At 36.2% G+C, this 25,038-nt stretch overlaps 1 long non-coding RNA gene across 2 annotated transcripts in view; it reads left to right on the top strand.

The window, feature by feature from the left end:
• The window catches only part of LOC121016203 (uncharacterized), a 29,351-nt gene extending 13,110 nt beyond the window's left edge, over positions 1-16,241 (top strand). Inside the window, exons 1-4 of one of the 2 annotated variants that reach the window (XR_005784160.1) lie at positions 10,188-10,350; positions 12,260-12,358; positions 15,202-15,300; positions 16,136-16,241. This is a non-coding gene — a long non-coding RNA (uncharacterized LOC121016203). Of the gene's footprint in view, positions 1-10,187; positions 10,351-12,259; positions 12,359-15,201; positions 15,301-16,135 lie in introns of those variants that run through there. The other variant, XR_005784161.1, reaches the window with a different exon arrangement.
• Positions 16,242-25,038: the final 8,797 nt, after the last annotated feature.

Genomic DNA, 25,038 nt, shown 5'->3' with positions numbered 1-25,038 from the left:
TATTTCTCCCAAACCCATAACCCCAAAGTTATCATGAGAAAAACAGACAAAACCAAGCTGAAGAATATTGTATAGAATACCTGAACAGTACTCCTCAAATGCTCGAGATCATGCAAACTGAGAATGACTGAGCAACTGTCACAGAGTAGGGAAGGCATGATGATTAAATACAGTGGTATCTTGAATTGTACCCAAGAACAGAAAACAGACATTTGTGGAAAAACTAGTGAGTTTAGTTTAGTAAAGTCTGTAGTCAATAGCAACATGCCAATGTTAATTTCTTACTTTTTACAAATATAAAATATAAAAATGAACATTAGGGAAACTGGATGATGGATACATGGGAACTCTCTGTGCTATCTTTGTATACCTAAAAATATTCTTAACTTTATTACAAATTGTACATAGAAAGAACATATAGGCATGAAAAGAAAATATAATTATAAAAATTTCTTATCTTTTGATTAAATATATTTAAAATGTTCTCAGACATAAAAAACTTTGCTACTGTTTCCCTGTTTGTTCAATAATGAAAAATACATTTAATATATTATGTATTCAACTTTAGTAATTTGCCTTTCTCATTAAATCAGTCTGACTTAAAATCTCCAGACAGAATTAGCAAAACGTACATTGTACTTGACATGGTATCAGAATGCCTTCCTGCACTACTTACCAGGAACCTTTAACGGAAAGCACATTTCCTCATGTAAGAAATAAACCATGTCAGGTACATCTAATCAAGGGCCCAGAGGAGTATCAACTTTTTTTTCTTTAATTTTTTTAATGTTTATTTATTTTTAAGAGAGAGAGACAGAGTGTGAGTGGGGGAGGGACAGAGAGAGAGAGGGGGAGATACAGAATCTGAAGCAGGCTCCAGGCTCTGAGCTGTCAGCACTGAGCCTGATGCGGGCCTCAAACTCACAAACTGTAAGATCATGACCTGAGTTGAAGTTGGGTACTTACCCAAATGAGCCATTCAGGCTCCCCAAGGAGTGTCAGTTCTGAATGAACTCACGGTATGGCTGCAATGTGATGTGAACACTTCATAATGACTCATACAGTGTATTTTTCTTGGGGCCTAAATTTTATTCAAGAGCAGAACAGCACTCATACTTACTAGTGAATGTTTAGCATCCTTTTGCTGTTTAATTTTGCAAAGTTAAAATTTCTCCAAGCAATAAGGAAATCTGTTAGCCAAAGATGTGATGTGTAAATAAATACAAATTAGAAATTCCAGTTGCTGATTTTTGCTGGTTTTACTTACTAACTGTTTTTGGGATGTGGCCTTTCTACTCATTTTATTCGTTTAGTCTCAAGTCTTTTGATGGGTCTTTCTCTGCAGTATTCTGCTTCTTCCCCATCTCTAGTACATCCATTTCATTCTACCCAGAGTGGTCCATTCTAAGTTGCAAATATGACTTTGCCACTTCCCTCAGTAAAACCCTCTCATAGTTACCTGATTATTATATGTTAAGTTCAAACTTCTCATCATGGCACACCAACTGTCCAGCGCATGGCCACAGCTAACCTTCTAGAAGCTGTGCAAAGGAAGCTGTATACTTTCCCATTAGAAGAAGTTATGCTCTAATATTACTGAAGTAGTTATTTTCTATACACACCCTACAGCTATATGCTTTAGTGTCTTCCCTCTTGTGGTTCGTTTTTTCCCCTTCTTTAAATGGTAAATCTCTCATTATATTTCAGTAGTCATTAGAGGTGTCCTCTCCTCTATGAGGTTTTCCTTAATAATACTTTTCCAATCATCTTCATTCCCCTGAAAACAAGCACTGTCTCAGTGTTCTGTTTCTATGTCATTTGATATACCACTATCCTAAGAGCCACCCAACCCCCTTTGCCCTGCACTGTACAAGTGTCTTGCTTTCCACTGGCTGTAAGCATCCTTATTACTCATCTTTGTCCTGGGGAAAAGCAAAGGGCCTGTATACAGAAGACACTAAAAATGTTACTGAGCAGCTATAAACAGAAATTCCTGCTCATTTAAATTAAAATAAATATCCCTCAAGGGACTAATTATGGAGTCACAGTATATCTGCAGGGCTAGATTTCTGCATTACCTCTCTTCACACACCCCCTCTCTTTAATCAACAAGGGTTCTAACCTGTATTACCTGCCAGCTTTTTCCACTTATTGTCAATCTCACATTTGTATTTCTACCCGGCTGTCTGAGAGGCGTCTTTAAAAAGATCCATTTTTATAATTCTTTTTCTGCTTCTTTCACCATGCTCTTGTAAATGAGATCTTCATTTGTCTATATGCTAGGTTCTATCTTGTGAGCTCAGCATACAAAATCAAGTAAGATAAATTCCTGACCTCAGGGAGCTTATAGTTTGATAATGAATTACATGGACGGAGTTAAGCACCAGATGCCACTGGAGAAGAGGGGCAGAAATCCTAAGTCAAGGAAGGTTTTTTCAAGAAGATGGTGCTTAAGCCAGGATTTGAAGGATAAATGGAAGGTACTAGCTGAGGAAGGAGGTGAATGGCATCACAGGAGAAAAGAAAAACAGCTGGGAAGGGGCTCCAAGGGAAGGGGTGGTGGCCCGAGGTAGCTCAATATGTTTGCAGATCTTAAAGCAGTTGATATACATGGGATGAGGATGCATATGAGATGGTGCAAGGAGATTAGTGCAGAGGTAAACTCTGAAAGCCCTGTGACTAAGATTAGGTATTTGAATTTGAAGCTTGCAGAAACCAGAGAAAACTAAAGAACTGTAATCACATTTATGTATTATAAAGGTCTCTGCAGATCCTGAGTTGGGCGGGGGGAGGTGGAGAGGAGAGGAGTAGGCATAGAGAAGACAAGTTATATGGCAGCTACAATTATTCAGTCAAGACACTAAAAGCATGAGTAAAAAAAACAAAATGGTAAAGGGTGTAGAAAGTAGGGAAAGGTAAAATTTAGAGCATGGGGTCACTAGGGGGTGAGCAAATGGGAGGTGTCCAAGATGACTCTCAGGTTTCAGATGTGGACAATGGGGTCAATTGGTGTTCTTATTTCCAAAGACAGGGAACAAAGGAGGAGTAACAGGTCTGAGGAAAAAGATAACATCAGGCTTTAAACATGTTTGGATTAAGTGTACATTTATCTTGATGAGCACTGAGTGATATATAGAACTGTTGAATCACTATATTATAAACCTGAAACTAATTTAACACTGTATGTTAACTACACTGGAAGTTAAAAAAAATGTTTGGATTAAGATCCATCTGGGCATTCAAGCAGAAAAAGCAGTTGGATACTTTCTAGGTTTAGTCACGTGGTCCAATTAAAAATAACTCATTGAGAAGTTATGCATTTAGGTAAGACCACCCCCTACCCAACAGTGGAGAGGAAAAAACAAAAAAGGGAAGGAGAGCTAAGGATGTAGACCTGATGAACACCAAGATTTAAGGAAAGAGAACAGAGTGTGGTGAGAAGGCAAAAACAGAGAAAACCAGGACATAGTAAATTAGGATCCAAAATGTAAATATAAATAGCAGTTTTGAAAATGGAAGATGTGTAGCCAACAGTGTCAGAGATCACAGAAAAGTTAAATAAGTAAAGGCTAAAACTATTCTCCAGTGACATAATATTTTAACCATTTATTGGTTTGTATAAAAAAAATAGTAAGCATTATTCAAATTTTGAGATTGGCTTTTATCTGATATGTATAATGGTGTTTATGACTAAAAAGGAATTAATGTCATTACTTTTCTCAACTCACTATAATCTAGACACCTAGCCATACCTTAGAGTTCCCACTGTTGGTATGTGAGAAATCACTTAATTCCAAATCCCAGTTCCTATGTATTATGTATCCAAAAAATGCCTTCCTAGAGGGACTGACAGAGGGGTTTATTACAGTTCAAATCATTCTAACCTTAAGATATCCCCCTCTTTTTTTATAACCACATTTCAGTCAGAAAATCTGTATTTTAGACCTAAAGATGTTACTAATTGTGTGCACTAGGGAAATCACTTATACTCTTGGCACATTTTTATTCATAGGTAAATTTATAAGATTGGGGTCTTCGGTTATGGATAGATTGAGATAAATTATGGTCTGGGAGAGCTAACACATGCTTCTATACTGAACTTTCACTGGGTACATATATCCTTTCTTAGAGTTGCCTTTATACTTTTGGTATGAGTGGGCCTTTTGCCAACACAGTTTACAATGTCTGACTCCTAAATGCTGGTTTCATCTTTGCTTCACTCCTCCTACTCTATGTGTTAGTCAGAGTTCCTTCTTCCTCTGTACTTCCAAAACATATTTCATAAACCTCTATTATAGCATTTAACACATTTTACCCTAATTACAAGATGATGTGGTCCTTGGGACACAGAGTTTAATTATATTTAATGAACATCCCAAACATACAGACTGTGTCTGACACCAACTATTATTTGATAAATGTATAAAAATTCTTCAAGCAAAGGAACCAGATAGATCATGGTGTCTTCAGCTGGAAGAGAAGTGGCTAGCTTAGTTCATCCTGAACTCTGAATGAAACTAGAAGTCTACATAGGTGTCACAGTGTACAGAATGGCAAGAGCTCATGTGGCTCAGGACTCTACAAATGGCTTCCAGAGAAGCTTCATTGGGAAGTTCTATTTAATTAAATGGTGAGGCAGGATCACCAACAATGAAATCCTAGAGGACAGCCAGTCTATCCACTTTGAAGCAATACTTACTGAAGCATAACTCTTCTGGGTAGGGCAGATGGGGAGATGGATGATAACAGAATACCTAAACAACTGCTGGCTGACAGGCTCAAAGGCAGCAGGAAGGATGCTTTATTAAGTGCCTGCCACAGCACAATTACAAACAGGGCAGAACGACTGTGCATACAAAGAGCAATGACAGCAAGCTGGCTTACCTAGGGAAGGTCTGAAAGGCACTAAGAAAAAGCCCAAAATGAGATCTACCAGGCTAAACAAAGGCAGCCTTGACATGCACATGCTATTTTGAGATCATTCTTTTCTTGATCATTGCTACAAGACCCTAGGTGGTAGATGGATACCTCCTTGTATCAATGCATTGTGCATTGTCATGTGTATATCAGGCTGCTAATAAATGTTTATGCATGATGATATACTTATCTGTTTTATAACCCCCATATAAATAGATAATAAACTTTATAGTGTTATTTTCATATGAACAATGGCATACTGAATAGATATGCCATGTGAAATGTAAACTGTGAAACAGATTTAAGAAATATATTACAACCTTCCAATTCTTGATTATTTCATCAATTAGAATTTTATTTACCAATAAACTGAAATAATATGAACTCACTTCTCATAAATATTCTCATATATGTCAGGTATATTTTGGCTATAATTGGAAATCTAGTTACAAGGACTTAGTTCTTTAGATAATTATTTGTAATTAAATATCGCTCTCACTATAAAATGAATTCTGGTTAATCAAAATATTAGTCAATCTTCCTTTTATTTATTTTTTTAGCATTCATTCATTCTTGAAAGACAGGGAGACAGAGCATGAGTGGGGGAGGGGCAGAGAGAGAGACACACACACAGAATCCGAAGCAGGCTCCAGCCTCTGAGCCCTTAGGGCAGAGCCTGACGCAGGGCTAGCCCCACAAACCGTGAGATCATGACCTCAGCCAAAGTCAGACACCCAACCAACTGAGCCACCAAGGCATCCCTCAATATTCCTTTTAGAGAGAATTTATAATGATGATAATGGAAACATCTTTAAAATACTAATTATAACAATAAGATCAATACAGAAATAAACACAGTCAAATCACTTAATAGATCTTGAGCATCTGCCATAGCCAAAAGACTGCACAAATGCAGGAAAAATATAAAAATATCAATACATGACCTCAATGTTTAGTAGGGAAGAAAAAGCTGGAGTTGCAAATAACAGTGATGCAAGGTAGAATGAGGTACACGTGATAAGAGCTATGACAGTTTGCTAAGTTAATAGTGTATCAAGTTACAGTGACTATGTGAAGTAGTATAATTAGGAATTAGGTAACCATTCCTAGTTAAGCATTTGTTTCCAAAGCAATACACAAGACTGTGGGATGAGACTTGAAAATATGAGACTTATTCTCATCCTTCAGAGACAAATTTATCTTGCAAGGCCCATTTTAATAAATAGAATCCCCAGGAAGTAGTCTTGATGCTCTAAAATTCTGGAAAATAGGAGACAGATGCTCTGTTTAGAATCTAAGCAATATTTATTGAATATTACTTAACCCAGGAATTATACTAATTTTCAGAGTATTAACTCTGAATCTCACCCCATATAAAGTAGTTTAGCAGAAAAAATGAATAAAATGCCATTTAACACAGGAAGTAACAAATATGTGAAACTTGATACCCTGACTAGCTATGAAATGAAAATATTAATAAATATAAAAAGGGACTTGACCTAATATACTAGAGCAGAATACTGTACCAGCATATGGGAAAAGAATGAGATTTCGCTCAGGGATCACTGCTTATCATTATCTCCCCTTTCTTTGTATCTCAAACCACACTTTGTGAAGGAAAATGCCACCCAGTGCTAATACACCTGCTCTTTGATTCTAAGGATCCAGGGAAGTTCAGCATTAAAAATCAAATAGGCAACATTTCCTTTTTGCTATTTTCAAAGAAAGGGTGACAATTCTACCTCTTCTAAGAGCTACTCAGCTGCAGATAAAGACCGTTTCAGACCAGGGGATAATAATTACCACTTCTAATCTTTTGACAGCCCAGCCTGCAGCTAAAATGACTGGCAGAACTCACTTTTTGGCTGCAAGGTAGGAGGTTCTCATACCAGTCTATACTCAAGCTGTTCTACATGACAACCCAAGATCTAGAAGCAACCTGGAAACTATATTCAATAAGGCAGATGTTTTTCTATCTGATCTGAAACACTCAAAATCTTCAAAATACTATGAAATTAACAAAGTTTTCCCCCATCTTCCCATGTCAGGATCATTTTGTAGACTTGCTGTAAATAGTGGTTCCTAGGTTCCATCTGATTTCTACTAAATCAGGCATTCTAAAGGGGGAGACCAGGAAGCTGAAATTAATCTGCTTCATATGTATAAATTTGGGACTCACGCATCTAAGTTGGGGGATGTGCCATGGAAAGATCAAAAACATCCAGAAAATAATTGGAAAATTCAAATAGTGTTGTCAACTAAGAATGTCAAAAATCATGTGCCAATAGCAAGCAGTTATCCTTTCTTGAGTATTACTATATGTACAACATTGTTCATATAGAAATGACCCTCTAATTACATTGCAGATAAACTAAATTGGAAAGGGCTCCTTAAGAGACTCATGCTTATGAAATAGAAACACTGCCACAATGAAGGAACATAATAGATGGTTTCCACACATAAATATGGTTAATTACTGCATCAGAGCCTTGGAGCCTGTGAGGATGAAAAGAAAATCTAACAATAATCCAGGATTTCACACAAGCTGCCTTCTGACACAACCAGAGCTCACCTGCCAGGCCCCATTTCTGTCTCCTCAAGATCTTACTTTTTATATCTATTCTGAAATCATCACCTTCTACAAGTGGCATCTGACTATTGCCTGCTGGGATTTTGTGGTCGATTCATAAAGAGTATATGGAGAACTGTATTGTAAAACTTACAGGGTTTATAAGCTACTTTTGAAAAGTAAGAAACTCAGACTATTTCAAACTCTCCAGGAATAAATTTCCCTTATGATACTCTGAGAAACAGGGAATGGAAACAAGTGAACATCTCATCACATCTCAGCAAAGCTCCACTAGGTAAATGCTTTCTGTACAACACCATTGTGAGAAAACCCTGTGCACATGAACTTGTCCTTAAATTTAGGATCTGAAAAGGGGTAAATGATGTACTTAGGTAGGACTAGCTATAAAAATGAGAGAATAGGGGCACGTGGGTGGCTCAGTCGGTTAAGCATCCGACTTCAGCTCAGGTCATGATCTCATGGTCCATGAGTTCGAGCCCCACGTCGGGCTCTGTGCTGACATCTCAGAGCCTGCAGCCTGTTTCAGATTCTGTGTCTCCCTCTTTCTCTCTCCTTCCCCACTCATGCTCTCTCTCTTCTCAAAAATAAATAAATGCTAAAAAAAGAATTAAAAAAATGGGACAGAATACATTCACCCTGAAATTTCAAATAAACACTGCATACATATATTTTTGTTCTTCATAAGGAATAAAGAGAAAAAGGAAAACAGCAACATGGAAAATGTAAAAGATTTTATAATAAAAAAATGAAGGAAGTTGTATAGGATAAGCATACTGGAGAACATGATCTACAAGAAACCAAAGACAATTTTATATATGCTTTGCATTCTTAATGAAATTTAGGAAAAAATTAAGTCTAGTAAATAACACACAAAATCTTACATTAAGATGTTTTCAGAATTAAGAAAATAATGCAGGAAAGCCAAAAGCACCAAAGGAGACTCAAAACTCTGTATTATGTATATTACAAAGAAATTTCTTTATTAGAGAAACTTAAATCAATAAGGAAAAATTTAATCTTTCAATAGTGAAAGAAAACTTGAGAAATGTACCTGTTGTGGGTCACCTCAGTCTTTGAGAGATCAATTATCCCAAAGATAAATAAGTAAAAGATAAGTACAAGGTATAATGAGAAGCTTTACCTTGCTGCATTATCATGATATGCTGTAGACTAGGAGTCAGAAAAATAAGTCCAAATCTGGTTTGACACCTATTTTTATAAATAAGGTTTTATTAAAACAGAGGTTCACTTATTCATTTAACTGTTATCTATGGCTGCATGTATAATACACTAGCAGAGCTGAGTAGTTGTGATACAGACCATATGGACCACAAAGCCTAAAATATTTACTATCTAGGGGCACCTGGGTGGCTCAGTCAGTTAAGCGCGGACTTCAGCTCAGGTTATGACCTCACGGCTCATGAGTTGGAGCCCTGCTTCAGGCTCCGTGCTGACAGCTCAGATCCTGGAGCCTGCTTCAGATTCTCTCTCTCTGTTTCTCTCTGTCTCTCTCTCTCTCCCTTCCTCCCTCCCTCTTCGGCTCATGCTCTGTTTTGCTCTCTCAGAAATAAACATTAAAAAGAATTAAAATATTTACTATCTATTTCTTCACAGAAAATGCTTGCTGACCCCTCCCCTATACCACTGGATAAATAGAAATGTTAGTAAAGTAGCAGATCCTGAGTTTTCCTAACTTTTAGATGTCACTCTGTCATATACGTGTCTTACAAAAACATTGAAGGTGTTTATTACCTACTGCCACCAACTCTAATCAGCATATCACCAATATGGTGGTGAGAAAAATGTCCTTCTGGATATTAACAAAGATCCTGTTGAAATTGACTATCACATAGACTGGGAGAGTTGGCATAGTTCTGAGGTAAAAAAATAAATAAATAAAGATAAATTGCTGTTTATGCCAGTTAAAAGACTGTTTCAGGTAGGTTTTTTTTTTCTAATTGGTATAGAGGATATGTGCATTTGACAGATGAAAAAGGCAGCTTCAATTGGTGACACTTTTAAATTAAGTTTATGATAACCTATTGTGACTCTTCTATACTGGTCAAATGGGCATATTCAATGAAGCTGTTTGAGGAATCACTGCCATCTGCATCGTTTTTGATGAAAATTCTTCCTGGGATATAAATAGTTTTGATGTAAAAAGAGATTATTGTGATGGATTACTTCCAGAGGATGATGTCAGCAAGATGGTGATGAAGAAAGCCCCAGACCCTCCTTCCACCCACAGAAATACAGACTTAACAATACATGGACTAATTCCCTGGAGAAATGGAGAAAACATGTTAAGAAGCTCCTGTAACCCAGGTGAGCATGAAACCAGAGACATCAAAGCATGGTGATCTGCAAGAAAATTCCCAGTACCTGGTTCTACCCTGGAGATGGAAAGAGAAGACTAAAACATGTGCCCAATATTTTGACTTGTGTGGAGGCAGGGAGGGGGCTACCCAAAGTACTGGCTTCTGTATTGCCTGAATCTAAGCACTGACAGGACAGAAAGTCATGTTGGGGGCTACTAAGAATAAAGTTGATGGTTTGGATTGGCACTCATTTACTAGCCATAATCTTAGCGTAGAATGAAAAGAAGAAAACTCCTGCTTCTTCCTGGGAAATGAAGGGCTTGAAACATGAGTCCAACATTCTATCTTTACAGGGAGCTTGCCAAGGGACTGTTTTCTGTCATGACTGTTCCAGAGCACTAAGGGGACCCTACATACTCTAGATTCCTGGGAGCCACTGAGAAAGAAATCTGGGAGAATTGATGCTGCTCAAATGTTCCTAAATCAACAAACTTGAAAACACCAACAAGGCATAGTACTAAAAAGGTAATTGACAAAGTAATCCCATTACAATAGCATCAAAAATAATAAAATACCTAGGAGTGAACTTATGAAGGAGATGAGAGACTTATACACTGAAAACTATAAAATGTTGCTCAAATTGAAGAAGACACAAATAAATAGAAATACATCCTGTGTTCATGGATTCAAAGACAAAATATTGCTAAAAATATCCATAGTACTCAGACTGATATATAGGTTCAATGTAAGCTCTATCAAATCCCAATGGCATTTTTGAAGAAATATAAAAAATGATCCTAAAGTTCATATAGAAACACAAAACACCTTGAATATCCAAAACAATACTGAAAAAGAAAAAAAGCTGGAAGCCTCATGCTTCTTGACTGAAAAACATATTACAGAGTTACAATAATCAAAACAATATTGTACTGATATAAAATGGACACATAAACTGATGGAAAAGAATAGTGATCCCCAAAACAACCCCACTCATATATAGTCAAATGCTGTTTAACAGGACAGAACACTGGGGAAAGAATAGTATCTTCAATAAATGGTGCTGGAAAAATTAAGTATCTACATGCAAGAGCACAAAATCGGGGCCTAATCTTACAACATACATAAAATTCAACTCAATATAAATTAAAGAGTTAACATAAGACCTGAAACTATAAAACTACTACAAGAAAACATAGAAAAAAAGCTTCATAATATTGGTTTGGCAAGATTTCTTCAATAGGACACCAAAAGCACAGGTAACAAAAATAAAAATAGACAAGTGGGACTACATCGAACCAAAAAAGCTTTTGTACAGCAAAGGAAATAATCAAAAGAGTGAATGGCAACCTGTGGAATGGGAGAAAATATCCACAATACATATATCTGATAATGGGTTAATATTCAAAATATCTAAGGAGCTCCCACAAGTCAATAGCAAAATAATAGTTTTCTTTACTTAAAAATAGGCAAAGGACTTGCATAGACATTTCTCTAAAGAAAACAAACAAACAAAAAAAAAAAACAACAGCTATATGAAAAGATGCTGAATATCACTAATCATCAGGGAAGTGCAAATCGAAACTACAAAGAGATATTATCCCAATGAGATATTATTAAAAAAACAGAAAATAACAAACATTAGCAAGGATGTGGAGAAATCAGAACTCTTGAGTACTATTGTTAGGAATTTAAAATGGTGTAGCCACTATGGAAAATAGTCTGGAAATTCCTCCAGTAATTCAAAATAGAGGTACTATATGATCCAGCAATTGCATTTGTTGGCATTTGTCCAAACAAACTGAAGTCAAGATCTTGAAGAGATATTTGCACTCCCATATTAATTGCAGCATTATTCACAATAGCAAAGGGGTGGAAACACCTAATGTCCATCAAAATAAAAGAATAAACAGATTACACACACACACACACACACACACACAAAGGGTTATTATTATGTCTTGTAAAAGAAGGAAATCCTGTCATAAGCTACAACATGGGGAAACCATGAGGACATTATACTAAGTGAAGTCAGTCACAGGAGGACATACTATGCATAATTGTACTTATACAAATATCTAAAATAATCAAACTCATAGGAGCAGAAAGTAGAATGGTGGTTGCCAGAGACTGGAGGTGGAGGGGAAACAGAATTGCTCTTCAGTGGATATAGAGTATTAGTCATGCAAAATGAAAAAGTTCTAGGGGGTAGGGGTGCCTGGGTGTCTTAGTTGCTTAAACATCTGACTCTTGATCTTGGCTCAGGTCTTGATCTCAGGGTCTTGATCTCAAGCCCCGTGAGTGTGGAGCCTACTTAAAAAAAAAAATGTTCTGGAGTTTTGCTTTATATACAGTTAGCAATGCTATAATGTGCACTTAAAATTTTGTTGAGAAGAGAATTCATGTTACGTGTTTTTTTACCACAATTTTTTTTAAGTGGATCTCACAGTTCCCAGTTCTGCTGAATATTGTCACTGGTTACCTGTGGGGAGCCACATGGTGTGATATGAGGGGGGAATCAAGACTACAGTAAAAGGTATTTTTATTTTTACTCTCTATATAATGATGTTTTTTTAAATATGCAAAAATAATCATGTATCTGTTCATGTATTATTTTGTAATATGTAAATAAAAGAACATGGATCTCAGTTTAAAGAAAAAGAGAGATGCATTACTTCCAGAGTATTTTACTTGCCCCTTCTAGGATAATAGACTTTATTCTTTGGGTGAGTGAGATAATGTAAGGATCCTCCTCATGGATGAGTATGTTTTGGATGCATCCAGAAATTGAGGAAATGACCCTTAGGTGCTTTTGCACACTCACTGGGTCCACTGTATAATGGTTTTAGGCCAAAATTTTGCTTATCTCACTTCCATAAATGTCCTCTCTGTGGGTAGACCAGAAAATATTTCACTTTTCCAAGGTTTATCTCAGTTCGAAATTACCATCTATCCTGGAAAAGTCTGTTTCCCTCTTTCTGGGATATAGTCAGTGTGATGAATAATTGCAGATGAATAATTAGCAGAAGAATAGAAAGAAAATTACTGGCTATACCTATGGAAACAAGATCAGGCTGCCTCTTTGGGCACAACATTCCAGGTATACAAATTGGCTCAGGTTTGAAAATTAGATGAGAGGCTATGAAAGCAAAACTATGGAACAAAACTGTTCTCTTTCCACCAGAGTTATATTTTTTGTTTATATGAATCATGCAGGATTACATTTGTTAATTTTCTAGTGTTAAACCAGTTTTCATTACTAGAATAAACTCACCTTGGTCATACATTATTAGACTTCTCATATCTTAGAACTATTTTCTTCTATGTTCACAAGTGAAATTGGTATGTCATTTTTTTTGTTGTTGTTGTTCACAAAATGTTCTTCTTAGGTTTGGTACCAAGGTAATACCAGCTTCATTATATGAATAGAGTAGTTTCCTTTTTTCTTCCAGGAGAGATTGCATAGATTTTTTTTTTCTTTAAATATTTTGACAGAACTCTGGGGAATTTACCTCTGGCTTAATTTTTCTGTGCACAAATATTTTTGACTAATTCAATTTTTCTAACATCTATAGGTCTATGAAGTTTTCTATTTTTTGAATTACTATCAGTGATGTTAATTTTTATAAGAATTTGGTCCATTGCATTTGAGTTTGAAATTTACTGGAATGACATTTTTCATAACATGCTCTTATTACTGCTTCATATGTGCAACATCTGTTGTCTAAATATTAACTTCTGATTTTTTATCTTGTCTTCTGTGTTTTAATTCAATTTTACCAGAGGTTTGTCATTATTATAAGTCATTTATAAGAAACAATTTTGACTTATGTATTTAATATATGTCTCTTATTGTTTTTATTATTTCCTTTCTTCTACTTTCTCTGTATTTATTTTGGATGTCTGAATAGTTATTGGGAAATATATAAATACCTCTATTTTTAACTATTCTATTGCTAACATTTACAAATTTGTGTAACACAGATGGTACCCAGAAGAGCAATGCTAAAAGAAAAAAAAATACCAAGCAATCCAAAATGTGTGGCTGTCTTTTTGTGATTGTTGGAAATCAGCAAGGAGAGGCAAGCTGCAGGGTAGCAGACCTTTGTTATACAGACAAATGTTTCATTACACTGCTGCTTAAGACTTTGAAAAGCAGACTTGAAAAATTATAGACCTGCAAGTTATAGAGCTTATAACTATATTGATGTGAAAACCTCAGAATATAGGTCTGTTAGTTTCTTTTTGTTGATTTTTTTTAAAGTTCTACCAGTGACAGTACAACGTAGGCTAGTTAGAACAGGTTCCTCTGAAAAGGTAGAGTTTGTAGCAGATGAGACTGTAGCCTCATGTTTTGCCAAGCAGTTCCTACCAAGAGTTTTCAGCCAGACAATGAAAACGAGCTCAGGGGCAAAACTGAGATTCAGATGTGGAGCGCTGAGTCCATTCAAGTTTGAGAGAAAAAAAAGCCAGTAAATTAAAGACCAGTATGTTTAAGTATAAAAAATATCTTTTTATGACATTTTTACTTACGATTACCTGCAGACAGAATTGACTAGAAGCCTACTAAAAATTGTATTTCCAAAGAAACAAACCACCTACAGAAGCTTATTATTTTCCTAACCTTAAAGCAGAACCCTATCTCGAACCTGCAATCATGATGTGGACTAAACTAGCTTCTAAAAAAATACTTTTCAATATTTTCATTATGAAGGATAAGGACAAGGAAAGTGTCATAAAGGACTAAACCAAGGACCATAATCACAAATATCCAGAGGGCATTATAATGAGCTACTTGGGTTATCCAAGGAACTTAATTCAGTACAAGACAGATTTTTCTCCACTTTTGCCCAGTGAGATTTGATGGTTGTGATCATTCAGTAACTGCTATGAATTTCCCATGCTTTCTTTCAAAAAAAAAAAAAGTTTTAATCAGTTTTAAATTCTTGTTTCACCATTTTATATTGGCATAGAGGAGAGAAAAAGACATTTCCTCTATGTTTTAATATCCTAAGCATGATGAGCCACATCAAGAAGAATGGTCTTCTTTGGGATATTCACTCCCCCTAAAAGGGAAGCAATTCCAAAGTTGCATCCAGGTCAAAGTCCATCTCTGGGTAGGTAATATTTGTCCCTCTCCATCAGGCCTTGATGTGGCTCCTTGTGTTGTGGTTTGATGTGTAGGAAGAAAGGAATTGAACCTATAGGGGAGAGACAAGTGGTGGGCAACTTGGTTTTTTGTGGGGGTTTTGTTGTTGCTGTTGGGGTGTGTGTGTGTGTGTGTGTGTGTGTGTGTGTGTGTGTGTGTGTGTGTGTGTTTAGGGGAGAAACAAGATTGAGAGCAGATCATCACATACCCATTCTACCCTTCTTCTATAGAACTTGAGTGAGGCATATGGCCGCACAGCTATAAAGACAATTTCCAGTCTCCCCTGCATCAAATGTGCCTGTGTCCTCGCCAATGGATTACAAGTCGAGGTAATCAGAACTTCTTTTAAAAGAAGCATCATGGGGCACCTGGGTGGCGCAGTCGGTTAAGCGTCCGACTTCAGCCAGGTCACGATCTCGCGGTTAGGGAGTTCGAGCCCCGCGTCAGGCTCCGGGCTGATGGCTCAGAGCCTGGAGCCTGTTTCCGATTCTGTGTCTCCCTCTCTCTCTGCCCCTCGCCCGTTCATGCTCTGTCTCTCTCTGTCCCAAAAATAAATAAACGTCGAAAAAAAAATTTAAAAGAAGCATCATGCCTGCCCCTTTCCCTTTTCCATTACCTTTTCCTTCTGGTTGGCTGAATGTAAATGGCTTAGCAAGAGCTGAAGAGAAGTTATGTAATATTGGCAGATATATAATGACCTAAATAAAGGGTCTTGGTCTTTGCTACAATGAAACCACCATATAAGCCCTAGGCCATTTATTTTTTGGATTACTATGTAAGAGATATACAAACTTTTTTTTTCCGTTTTTTTTATTTATTTTTGGTACAGAGAGAGACAGAGCATGAACGGGGGAGGGGCAGAGAGAGAGGGAGACACAGAATCTGAAACAGGCTCCAGGCTCTGAGCCATCAGCCCAGAGCCCGACGCGGGGCTCGAACTCACGGACCGCGAGATCGTGACCTGGCTGAAGTCGGACGCTTAACCGACTGCGCCACCGAGGCGCCCCGAGATATACAAACTTTTACTTGGGCCTATATTATCAGAAATGAATTTATTCAGTGACTAGTATAATGCTAATGGCAGTAATTATGATGTCTGTGTTTATGTGACTAAACCATTCTTTCTTTCTTGCACACATTTAGCATCTTTTTGTTTAAATTTAGAACAGCACTGGAAGCTGGTGATGAAGAGGAGCCCTTCTCCCTTTTGATGTGAAACAGATACAATGTCAAAAAAAAAAAAAAAAAGACACCACACAAACAAAAAAACCCCCAAAAACCAAGATTACTCCTTATAGAAACTGATCTGTCCACTGCATTTCTTTCCCTGGCATTAATAGTTCACCAATATTATTTGAGGCTATATTTCAGTGGTTATTGTAGTTATTGTTTTCTGCCTTATCTCCCTGAATTTAGTAAAATCTTTGCTCTACATGGTACTGATATGATAAATCACATTATACTCAAGCTCTCTGGAAATGAAACGGCTTGCCTTTAAGATATCAAATTCTACAGCAAAGCCCTTCCCCCATCTACCACTAACCTTTTGGCTTTCCTCAGTCTTTGACTAGTTGGAAATAATATTTCTCTGGTGCTGACACTGCAGAGGATACAGAAATTCAAACTGCATGAAGGTTGATAAAAATGAATTTTATCAGGAAAGTGAGAAAGTGTTCATATAAATGAACTTTAGATAGCTATAGAGAGATAATCTGGGTATTTAGCTGAGAGATGAATACTTAGATTACTATACTAGAGCAGAAGAAAATTCATTTTTTCTTCTTGGATTTTGTATTATATGTAGAATTTCAAAACTCTTGACCTCCAAAGAACTTCCAAATGCATCTTAATACCTCATGATTTTATTTGGCTTATTTTCTACTTCCAAGCACATTTGTACTCTTTAGGAAGATAAAAAACTGAGTTACAAGGCATGTACAAGGTCATATTTTGAGCCACTAGTGGAACTTGGACTGAATTTTTGAACACTTTCTCAAACCAGTTGAACTCAATTTTCACTGCATTGTACATGCCAAAAATTTTTCAATACTGTATAGGAAAAATTATTTTTCTTATCTTGTTTTTCGTTGGTGTGTTTCCCCCCACCCCTACACAGTCTAACCTTTGGCATCCCATTTCTTGCCCTTAGGTTGTATGTGTGCACTACACAGCTTATCACATTTAAGGTACATACACATGGTGAGTTCAAATCACTGAAGCTTACTGAGCATGTCAGTGTGAAATGCTGCAAAAGAGGAAAGACACCAAGAGATTATTCCTGATGCTGGTGAGCCCAGATGTGTCCTCTAGACGTCCTACAGATGTTACCTAATAACTTTAAGAGGCTATTTGTGGTGATAACTGTGATAAATTAAATGTGATCAATTAATATTTTGATTAATTCAATTCTATTTAAATGAAATGAAAACTCATTTTATAGTCAATCATCCTGGTACAGATCGGATGGTATTAAGGCATTAATTCTCTTTTTTTGAGCAGTTAGCAACACACCTTCCATTTCCGTGCTATCATACTTTTCCAGCATTTGGCTACTCTTAACAAAAAGCATAAAAGACTTCTCTATTCTTTTCCCAAATTAAACCTTCCTTCTTCATACGTCAAAGAAAAGAGAGTTCAAATTCTTTTCCAGCTCTTTTTTATTAATGCTTGAGCAAAGATAAATGTTTTCACAAGCACCAGTTAAACCGGAAAGAGAAGAATTTTCAAGTGATTCAGTGGGTCCATCAATCAATGCTGTAAACTTTTTCAAATTTATGGTATGTTAAAATAATTACAATTATAATTATTATTAAAGAAGGCTCTCTGAGACCAAATTTTTGCTTTATTCATTATCTATCCTTGTCTCTCCCACAACCATTCACCCACTATTTAGAAGACCTACTTCTATGCTCCTCTGCTCTATTTGTAACTAATAATAATTAATTATAAAATATTTTGCTACTGATGAGCTAAATCAAACTCATCACTTCCTCTTTCCTGAATGTAGCCTGCTTGTATTTAAATTACTCTCTTGCTGCCTTTCAAATCACTTGAGGCTGGAAAACTTTTCAATGTTCTATATTCATTTATAATATATATGTGTACAAATGACTAATACATGTAATACATATGTATGATACATATGTAATACAGATATAATACATGCAATATATATAGTTATGCTTCTATCTCTCCCCTCCCCCTCCTTACTCTTTGTTCTGGTATTATACTAATTTTATGAAATTCTTTATCTTCCTTGTTTGTTGAGGTACCTTAATTGGGGGGGGGGCTTTGTTATGCTGACACTGTGCAAAGCTATAGTTAAAAATATGTAAACATCCTGCATGATTGAAATACACAAGGTTCAACTCCTTTTTTTTCCTCCTCTTACAAAGATAACTATTGATAAGGCCCTGTAAATCCTTAATTTAATTCCTTTCCCCGTTGGAACTTCCATACCCTTACTTCCATCCCTATTGGGACTTCCTTTTTTTTTTTTTTTTTTTTTTCCTGTTGGGACTTCCAAATTATTTTGCTCACCTCTGATTTCTCCCCTACTCTAGTCCATCATCCAAGTCCTTAAAAGTGATTTCTAAATATAGATTTGATCATGTTACTACCCTACTCAAACCCAGTCTTACAGTGTTATTCAAAGTCCATCATGATTTGATGGCAGCGTACCTTATCAGCCTCATCCTTGCCACTTTCATCTGTTAGGTTTGCAAACTTCTCCATTTGTAGGGCACTTTTCTTCAAAAAGAAAATCTGGGAGCCTATTGAACTAATGAGGAACCAATAGGAACAAAACCCAATAAGTTTTTATTCTAAAACTAATAAATTGATGCTCTGGTTTCTCTTCAAATCGCATAAATCTTTTGCCTTTTACTAAAACTAATAAATTGACTCTTTCCTCTTCTTATCAGTGTCTATTTAAAAAATAAAATAACTATAAGAAGTATGCTGAATTTTAGGATATCTCCAGTACTATAAACTTGACTTGGACAGGATTTTCTAGATCAACTATTTAAAATACCATAGATATACATAAAAATAATTATTTCCATCTTGAAAATTGTGTTCAACAATGTGTTGGTTTTTAATTCTATTTTAAAATTATAATAAAATTGCCTATGTTAGATGCTATTATTCTAGGAACCATACATGTGTGCATGCACATGCACAAACACACACACACACACACACACACACACACACACACACACACATTTATCAATGCTTTGTTTCCCCAATTACTTCCAAAGTTATTCAACTGTGACTACATTAGATTAGACAATTAACTTGCAAATACCTCATTTGGCACAAATGCTTTAAGAATATTATTATTCAGAGCTATTTTTGTTTCTCTATTTCTCTAGAGTTTGGAATTACCCATAGCTTTAAAATTACTAGGTTTTTGGATACATTTTGAATTTAAAAGCCACCTGTAATATTGCGTTAGTCCCCTTTGTTTCCCAGTGTCACGTAGAAAAAGGTGCTCAAATGACACTTCTGGAAGGCAAGTGAATTCACTGTAATGCAGACATATACCAACAAATCAGCTTTCCATTAAATGACTGTTTACTGTATTAAGGCAATAAGAATGGTAGAAAGAACAATGTTGCCAACCAGGTACCAAATCCATGTTGTCTAGAGAAAAGTAGACTCATACATATGCAAAGAACAGATAGCACATGCCATGTAAATGACAAAATTACTTACACATGAACACTACGATAATAATGGTAATAAAAATGATGATTAATATTTATTGAGCATTTACTATATGCTAGGATCTGTGCTAAACTCTTCCAGACATTTCATCATTGAATCTTCACAAAAATTCTATAAGGCATGAACTACTACTATACATTTTACAGAATGAGAAGGATTTAAAGAGTTTTATATACACTTAGTTTTACCCAAATGGTAAGGGGTAGAAGTAGAACAGGTTTTTCTGAGTTTATAACTTTCTAATACTCTAAAATGGACAGTTTACCCTATTAGGGGCATCACTAAGATGGTAGAATTAAATGATGAATAAAATCCAATATATTCCCTACAAAATAGAATTTAAAAATATTTTCTATGTTACAGCACAATGAAGACAAAATTCTGTAATTGAGCTCATAGGAAGACATAGATTTCCCCAGGAATTAGAGTTCACCTCTGGATAGAATTAGCAGCAGCCAGGCATATTTCTACAATGTTTTGAAGCTTTGATATATTGAGCTATCTACAGCATAAACATTGGTAAATTTAGTGTGGCATATGCTGGATATTTCAAGTTTTAAAATTCCAGCCTAGATGATTTAACAGGATTAAAAAAAACACTGTTCTCTAATATTGCAGAAGTTACCATGGTATATTTCAAGTCACAGTTTCAAAACAGCATCAGCATACATGATCATATTACTAATTGAGTCCATAGCAAATATGGAAACAGGTGCACACATAAAGATCTACTTTGATAATTGAAATTTATTTTGAATAAGCAGTAAACAATATATCTTAAGTTGTCATTACTAAGACATTCAAATGAAAGGAGATTCATGAATGATTATGCAAATTTCAAAGCCACATTCAAATGTGGCTTTTAACAGCAATGTGCAAAACATAAAAAGATTCTGTTTCTTGTTTTCTTAGCTGACTTAATCTACTTGTATTTCAGAAATCTAATATTTAAGAGGAAGAAATTGTCAATTTAGTTGTCATTGGCACAGATATAGCTATGGGAAATTCCTATAAATATTTTTAGTCAATTAGGTTTGGCCAGGAAGTTTGAAAATTCATTATACAAACAGAACAATTCGTAGGGGGAAAAAAAACAAAGAAAATGGATTTTCAAACAATGAAACAGTATATAAATTAAAGTGATAAAACAAAGGAAGATGAGATTCATTCATTCATTAACCATTCACTCAATAGGTTTTTATTAAGAATTTACTGTGTGTTGGGGCGCCTGGGTGGCGCAGTCGGTTAAGCGTCCGACTTCAGCCAGGTCACGATCTCGCGGTCCGTGAGTTCGAGCCCCGCGTCGGGCTCTGGGCTGATGGCTCAGAGCCTGGAGCCTGTTTCTGATTCTGTGTCTCCCTCTCTCTCTGCCCCTCCCCCGTTCATGCTCTGTCTCTCTCTGTCCCCAAAATAAATAAACGTTGAAAAAAAAAATTAAAAAAAAAAAAAAAGAATTTACTGTGCAATTTGTGGCACCTGGGTGGCTCAGTTGGTTACCCACCGGACTTTTACCCAGGTCATGATCTCATGGTTCATGAGTTTCAGCCTTGCTTCTCAGCACAGAGCCTGCTTCAGATCCTCTGTCCACTACCCCCTCTGGCCCTCCCCTGCTCTCTCTCCCCCCTTCTTTTTCTCTCCCCCCTCCTTTTTCTCTCTCTCAAAAATAGACATTTTATAAAAGAAAATGTTACTGTGCAAGATATATCAATAGACAATGACCTCTGCCCTCATGGCACTTTCTAATGAGAAGTACAGAAATGATAAGACTAAGAGTCCAATTCATTTTTAACTATAGCTATGATAAATGCTCAAAGGAGACATTAGCATGAACTCCAAGCGTAATAAAAGAGCTTGAATTAGCGAAGGACAGAAGAAAAGGGAGATGTGGCAGGCACACCAAGATAAATTCATTAATGAAGCAGCATTTGGGGCTGAGATCTGAACTAACTAGGTCAACCAACTAGCAAAGGCAATAAAAAAAAATCAGATAATTTTGTGTTGTGATTGTTCAGCATTTATGTGAATTTCTCTATCAAAACTTTTCATAGTATAGTAAGGTAGTTGTTGCAGAACTGAGTGTGATTTATGTTAGAGTAATGTTCAAGAAATATGCTTCATTTGGAAGCAAAAGTACATGATGGTTAGGTTTACTCTAGAATCACACACTTGCTCCACACTTCCTTCTACTCTTTGTGAAATTGGGCAAGTTTCTTCAGCTTTCCAAGCAATAAATAACTAAAAAATTAGGATAATAACATTGCCTTTATTATAGTCTTGATATGAGGTTTCCCTGAGATGATAAACATCCACCATATCCCTGGTACAAAGTAATTATTCAATATATCTTGGCTATTATTATAAGCAGAAAAAAGATTGAAAATAAATGTCAAAGAGGACTTATAAGACTACAGGCGTTGTTCCACAAGTAACAGGAAGCCATTGAAGTTTTCTGAAAAATTACTTAAGCATACACATTAAATTGTTAGTGACAATCTATAGCTTATATAGTGTTTCCAAACTCATTATTTAATTTAATCCTCATTAATCTTGAAGTGATGATATTTTGATTGACATTTTACAGTTTAACAAACTAGAACTCAAAGCACTTAAATGACTTGCCCGAAAGCTCATAAGGACTTAAGAGCTATGATTCACAACTTCAAGCCAAGAATAGTGTAAGTTTTACCATGACACAGCTGGCAGATGATTTTAAAAGACACTGTAAACAGGTTACACAGAAAAACCAAGGGACACCATTATTTTGGTTATTCTGAACTGGACGTGGAAAACTTTTATTTTTTGGAATGTTGTTGGGAAGAACATAGATATCTGATAAATGTTTAAGAAGCTGGAAACTTTGATGTTGGCCCCATCTTTGCCACTTCACTTTGCAACAAGTCACAAATCATTTAACCTCTATTGTTGTAGGGTCCCTCATTTAAGAAAAGAAAAAAAATCATCCCATTTCTTGGGATTTCCTAATGGCTCAAATGAGACACACTCCTCCCCCCAAATGCCCCAACAAACAAAACAGAAAAATCAAAAGAAAAACATACATGTATTGCCACTTTAATAACAAAGGTCTCTATTCTTACCTTGAACTTAAAGTCTCAGAGGAAAAGTAAAGTCAGAGTCACTGAAATGCAAAGAGATAGTGGCCACTCTGATTGTTTTCCATTTCCTTACACTGCCCACCAGAAATTTTTGGGTGCTCTGTCTCTTCCAGTTTGAACTGTGAACATGCAGACTTGTCGTAGTTTGCTATATATGTCATATGTACTGAGGGACATTTTTCCAAGTCTACCTCTCTATCCAGATGTTAACGAATTGTTGCCTTTATGGCTTTGCTTTCTGTGTCCCATCGTGCTTCAAGACATATAATTTTTTAATTTTTATTTATTTTTCAGACAGAGAGACAGAGCATGAGTGGGGGAGAGGCAGAGAGAGGGAGACACAGAATCCGAAGCAGGCTCTGGGCTCTGAGCTGTCAGCACAGAGCCTGACGTGGGACTCAAACTCACGAACCGTGAGATCATGACCTGAGCTGAAGTCAGATGCTTAACCGACTGAGCCACCCAGGTGCCCCGTGGCATATAATCTTCTTTTATAAAGAAGGAAGAGTAAAAGTCAAAGATCCTGATGTATTCTTCTCATCTTCTTTTATTGTTCTCAAGGTCTCTGAGGCAGTTTTTTAGGGAGGCAAAGGGGTTGGAACTTCCTACTCATTCTCTTCTTATTCTATTCTGACCTTATAGTCTCTTCCTCTTCTAATTATCCCCAACTGAATTTTATACCTTATTACATCTTATAGAAAATTTGAAGATTTCTGAAAATGTCCTTAGATATAATGCCATGCATACTAGAAATTTCCTTAGTGAAACTCATGTTTTTGGAGAGTTTAATATGGTAACATATTGTAAAACTTTATAAAACTACCACTTAAAAAATTGGACTCTCACCTACAGAACTTTTGTAAAAGCTAGTATCTGAAATAATCTAATTGCTTGAAAGAATAACTTGCATTAAGAATTCTCCCTTTCCTAGAGTAGATACTCTGATATAGTCCTACACATGGTTGTAAGAAACTAATGTAAAGATTTTTCATGTAACAAGAGGTTTGCAGAGTGGTGAGGTGACAGACTGAAATATGTTATAGCTTGGTTTTGTTGGAGGGTCAGAGACAACATTGTGTTTTATATACTTCAGAGAAAATTTGGTCCATAAGATAATATCTGTATTATAGAAAAGCAGCCAGCATATAAAAGAATTTTACTATTCTACAAAGGTAGCTTTGATTTATAACAATTAATGTTCTTTGCCACAACAGCTTAGAAACTTAGACTACTAGAATAAGCATTTGAACTACCCAGTCCAATATCCTTATTTTACACAGGAGAATGCTGAACCCAGAAGAGAGGTGAAATGGTTAATTAAGGTCATACTGCTAGTTAGAGGCTCCAACTACAACCCCAACATACTGATCCTGGTGAGGTACACTATGTTACACTTCTTTTTTTTTTCTGTGTGCTCCATGTTTTGTTCACCTCAAAAGAGAAAGACTCTGCCTGAGATTGACTTGTCAGGTATAGGCAAGAACAAAGCAAGAATCCAGCCTACTTCTCAACACGAGTCAATTTCAAGAAAATTGATATATGCTGACAAACAATACTATTAAGGAAGAGGTGTTTTCTGGACCAAAGAAATGACCTTCACACAGGTGGAAGTGGAAGCAGTGTTGAATGCCCTGTATGATGGAGGAGCAAATGAATTATATATAAAGATAGCTCAAATTGATTACGGCAGCAAGAGACTAGTCAAGGACATTCATAGGCAACTTTACTAAAACATTTCTCCATCCGTCCTCAAGAACATATTCCAAATCCTTGGCCTGGAAGAAAACAGCATCTGGACTGAGAACTCCTAAACCATCATACTTTGTCAGAGAACAATTCCACTGCTACTAAAAGCCCCCAAAATTTAAAAACTTAAAAACTAGGTAAATATGCTAAATAGAGTTCATGTGACATTACTATGAAATACAGGCAGTGCAGATGATGAATGCAGGGTGAGATTACAGTTTGCAAATCTGAATAATGAATGATTCTTCACATTAACCTAAGCAAAGAAGAGAGAAAGCCAATGACCAACTGAGGAAGGCTTCCCAGAAGAATGTAGGAGAGAAATATGCTGGGTGTAATTGCCAAGTTTTACCTCAGAAGCTGAAGGGCACTGGGCAGTGACTGTGAATAAAGAATGAGATGCTATTTTAGAATTTGCTCCTGGGAGAGAATACTAGCTGTAATGTGGAGGGCTGTATTCACAAATATAAAAAACAT

The sequence above is a fragment of the Herpailurus yagouaroundi genome, unplaced genomic scaffold, assembly GCF_014898765.1.
Source record: "Herpailurus yagouaroundi ecotype Mexico unplaced genomic scaffold, PumYag 210, whole genome shotgun sequence".
NCBI classification, from domain to species: Eukaryota; Metazoa; Chordata; class Mammalia; order Carnivora; family Felidae; genus Herpailurus; species Herpailurus yagouaroundi.
Note: the sequence above shows the minus strand (reverse complement) of the source record. Positions and strands in the feature narration are given on the sequence as shown.